The following is a 4,103-nucleotide window of genomic DNA, read 5'->3' on the forward strand; positions in this document are numbered from 1 at the left end:
AGTAAGGTAAGTCTGCATATTCTCCAGAAGCCAGGGCTCATTGGGCAATTAAAACACAAAATGACTGAACATGTGCTCTAGAAACTTGTTCCTATAGCACAGTGGAATGACCAAGATGGTAATAAACTCTTTATATTTATTCACATAACCTGCTTATTGTTACAGGTCCCTACTGATCTCTCCTAATTAGATTCTCAAATTTCATTAAATTCCCTGAATTAAACAACACTATTGGAAATTATATTAGAAAAACAAATTGTTCAAAATTTTCAATCAATGAACGGATTTTAATCTCTGTAACCAGGCAGCTATTTAGAAAGAGAATTAGCACTTTGTCTTCTTGATTGAATTTTGGCTTATTTGCATATTAAGAAAGGAAACTATGAATAAGACTGTTACATAGTCAATGTCATTCTTTCTTTTCTACTCACTGTACTACTCCATATGGATGCTTACTTATAAAAAGATTATCTACTGCCAACTCTTTGACTACCAGTACTTCCAAATAATATTTCCCACATTGTGTTTTTGTATAATGTTCTCATTTTCTACCATGTTATATTTAATGGAAACGTTAATCATGTGTATAATGCTCCATAGGGTGATATTTTAGGAGCTGAAAAATTACAGTGTAGTGTTTTATGGAACAAAGAATATTAAGACTCATTCATCAACTTATTTGTCGATAGAAATCATGGTTTGGTCAGATATAATGTGAATGACCATTAAGAATACTGAACTTATAAAATTAACTTTCTTTAAATAATCAAAAATATTAATTCCCTACTGTTCATAACCTTTGCTTTGCCATGATGAAAATACTTCGCAGAAAGGACTTAAGCAGCACAGATATAATTTGAACAATCTTTTCAGTCTTGTGGCCTTATTGAGAGGGAAGGCACTTTGAGTAACTCCATTTAAACAATGTGGATCTGAAAGAAATAGGTTTGAAATAGCCAAAGATAACATATACCCAAGTTGTGTGCCTATGAACTACCTCTTCCACCTTGCACACACACACAACTGAGATTTCTCGAACCTACCATAACACTACCCAAGCTAATGTCAGCTATATGAAATGTAAGTTTCAAGAGATATCACAGAATAAAATATAAATCCACAATCCACAGTCTTGCTATTATGCAGACATGAGTTCCCTGAATTAAAAATAGCCAATCTTGAAGTACACTTAGAAGTTTTTTGTTTTTTTTTTTTAACTGTATGAATTGCAACAACCAGCACAGTTAGGATTACCCAACCAGAAAATAAAGTACACAGTTAGGATTAGCCAACCAGAAAATAAAGTACTCTTAAGTAAATTGTGATACATTTTGTCACCCCTGTGATCTTGGGCTTGAAAGGGACAGACCACACTGGAAGTTTCCCATAACCGTCAAAATGGTTTATAAACCCAGGAGGGTATTATAAATATTAATAGGTGCGGACACTACATTTGACAACTGATGCAGAACTTACTTACAATGTTGACCCACTAGGAGGTTTGTATTATCACTTTTATCACTGTGGGAGGAAGACTGTTAGCCTGTACACAGTATTAAGTAGCAATGTCTTCAGGCTCGAGGCTGCTGCTGATGAGAGAGTAATCTGTTCCAGATCCACTGCCTCTGAACCTTGATGGAACCTCAGTATGCAAATTGGATGCCTTATAGATGAGTAGTTGTGGAGCATTCCTGGTTTCTGCTGGTGCCAGGATAACCAAGTATTAATGATCTCACTGGCATGGCAATTACTAATTACTCGTTCTCCAATAGATACAGATAGAGTGGATGGAGTCTGGTTCATCTGGATATCACATCTCATACCTGAGGTTGAATAGGTACAACAGACAGAAAATGTTAAACATATATATAGTAAGATAATTTCCATAAAAAGCAAAGCAGCATTCACCACAATGTGCTCCACTTCTGTCTGACTTACCTGAAAACCAGAGCAGCAGTAGCGCTAGGAGTTCAGGGAGAACACTCATATTGATGTGGTATCCTCACTGAGAATGGCTTCTGAACATAGTGTAAACATCCTTTCATGAAATCTTCACAGAGGTGGGCTGTTGTTTGGCTACTTGCAAATCAGTAGAGGTATGCAAGGCTGGAGCCAACTACAGTATTATTTCAGTTCATCAAATGGACTCAGCATAAGCCATAGAGCACTCAGGTAGCCAAGAGAAAGAAGAGTATAACATATCTGACTTCAGACAACATGATATTTTTATCGGTCAAAGAATTGATTCAGTGGTATTATAAAAATGCTATGTTTATTTTATTATTCACTATTTTCTTCATATTTCTTTTTGGAATACATTCCTATTAAGAATGGTGACTGGCCTCCTGAAATAATCTCAGAAATTTAAATATGTATTATTCATTCATACACACTTGAAAAATAAAATTCTAAACTGTATCATAAAAATTTGCAAATAAATTACATTACACACTAAAATTCTTCAGAATCAGACTCTATAGAAAACTCTATAGAACTCAATGAACTTCTACCAAGATAGAATGAAAGTAAGCAGGTCTTTGTATTAGATTTATACTTACAAATGGATTCTGTGTACATATCCTTTTCCAAATCCAAAAAGTCCATCACAATGTTACAAAAAATTTAGCTTTGTATCCCTTTTATGTGTTGTCTCTATTATACTCATTTCACGTTTGGCTTTGCATGTTATTTATTACAAAAATGTTTACTCTTAGTCTGATCTTGAAATGCTCTTGAAGTAAACATGGAGAACACTTAAAATCACTGTGGTGTCAGGAGTCTCTGGAAGGACGCGTTTCTTATCTTCACCTCGGTGGTCTGTGCTCTACCAAGGTACTTTAATCAAAGCCTGACAGTATCAGGAATCCTGTGAGTTCCCTGAGAATCCTTCATCCCTCACTGTGTACTGTATGTATTTCATAATATTCTTTGGATGTTTCAAGGTACTATTTATATCTTTTTGCTCTTTCATCACATAATTTATAATTTTCAAAACTGGAGGTTTACTCCCTAAAAATACTTAATTGATCTTCAAGTTCCTCTGTTCTATACCACATTCTACCACCACCAGGTCTGCTTCAGCTCCAAGGAGAATATAATTTTCAAAGGTTGTATTTATGTCAGTAGAGGTCAAGGATGTAGAAGGGACAAGTAAAAATGAATGAACATGAAAGATGCACATATGGGAGCTGAAGCCAGAATAGAATCACTAAGATATGCCCATAGAAATATTATGATATTGGGTGCTTAAGTTTGGTGATCTTCTTTAAAAATTTAACATGGGGATATGACTCTCCTTCACAGAGGTTCAAAGAAAGGTGCATCTTCAATTGAAAAAGCAGCAAAGCCCCTCTTTCTAGCTATTTACACTATTATCTCTTAGCATCATTATTTTTTCCTGTTACTCTGATAAAATACCCTCATCAAAGCAGCATAAAATATTATTCTGGATCAGAGTCCAAAAATCCAATTTTCAGGCTGAATTCATAAAGGAAGAGCCCTGGCTGTTTTGTTGAGGACATAAATTCAGTTATCATCACTTGGGTGGAGGCAGCAAATTTTATAGTGCTTCACTAATGTATCTGATGCCATTTTGAATAAATTAGCCACACATTCATGCACACATACACACACACACACACACACACATACACCCATACGTGTATGTGTATACATCTGTATAAAAAAATAAATGAATTTTACCCAAAATTGTGTCCTGTCTAGGAAGCAAGATCTGCAGAGTCTTGTACTGACTTGTCACAATAAAACCAAGCTTACAACTGCTATTCATTGTACACTGTACAGAATCCTCTGCCAAATAATTATTCACTCACATTATTACATCACTACAGAGGAGAGCATCATAATGCTTTACCTGTTTCTGAGAGTCTAGAGTCATTTAATTGATAGAGGTAATGGAGGTCATATTTCTCTGGGGTGTTGCTGCTGGTAAAGTACTTTTTAAGTAAATATGACACCGACATGTTCTTGTATTCAATCATAATTAAAGATACTGGACTCTGAATAAAGAAATGAAAATAGGAAGACATGTCTGAAAAAAAGTAAATTTCACTGAGAGGAGAGAGACTAGAAAGAGAATGCTG

General features: G+C 35.0%; 1 long non-coding RNA gene across 2 annotated transcripts; it reads right to left on the reverse strand.

Moving 5' to 3' along the window:
• Positions 1-1,387: 1,387 nt before the first annotated feature.
• Positions 1,388-3,766, reverse strand: LOC134486780 (uncharacterized). 2 transcript variants are annotated; one of them, XR_010066182.1, is made up of 3 exons: positions 3,703-3,760; positions 1,939-2,167; positions 1,388-1,823 (listed from the first exon to the last, which is right to left on the reverse strand). It is a non-coding gene; the product is annotated as an uncharacterized LOC134486780 (long non-coding RNA). The 2 variants fall into 2 exon arrangements; XR_010066181.1 differs by having other exon boundaries at positions 1,939-3,766.
• Positions 3,767-4,103: the final 337 nt, after the last annotated feature.

This window comes from Rattus norvegicus, chromosome 4 (assembly GCF_036323735.1).
Source record: "Rattus norvegicus strain BN/NHsdMcwi chromosome 4, GRCr8, whole genome shotgun sequence".
NCBI lineage: Eukaryota > Metazoa > Chordata > Mammalia > Rodentia > Muridae > Rattus > Rattus norvegicus.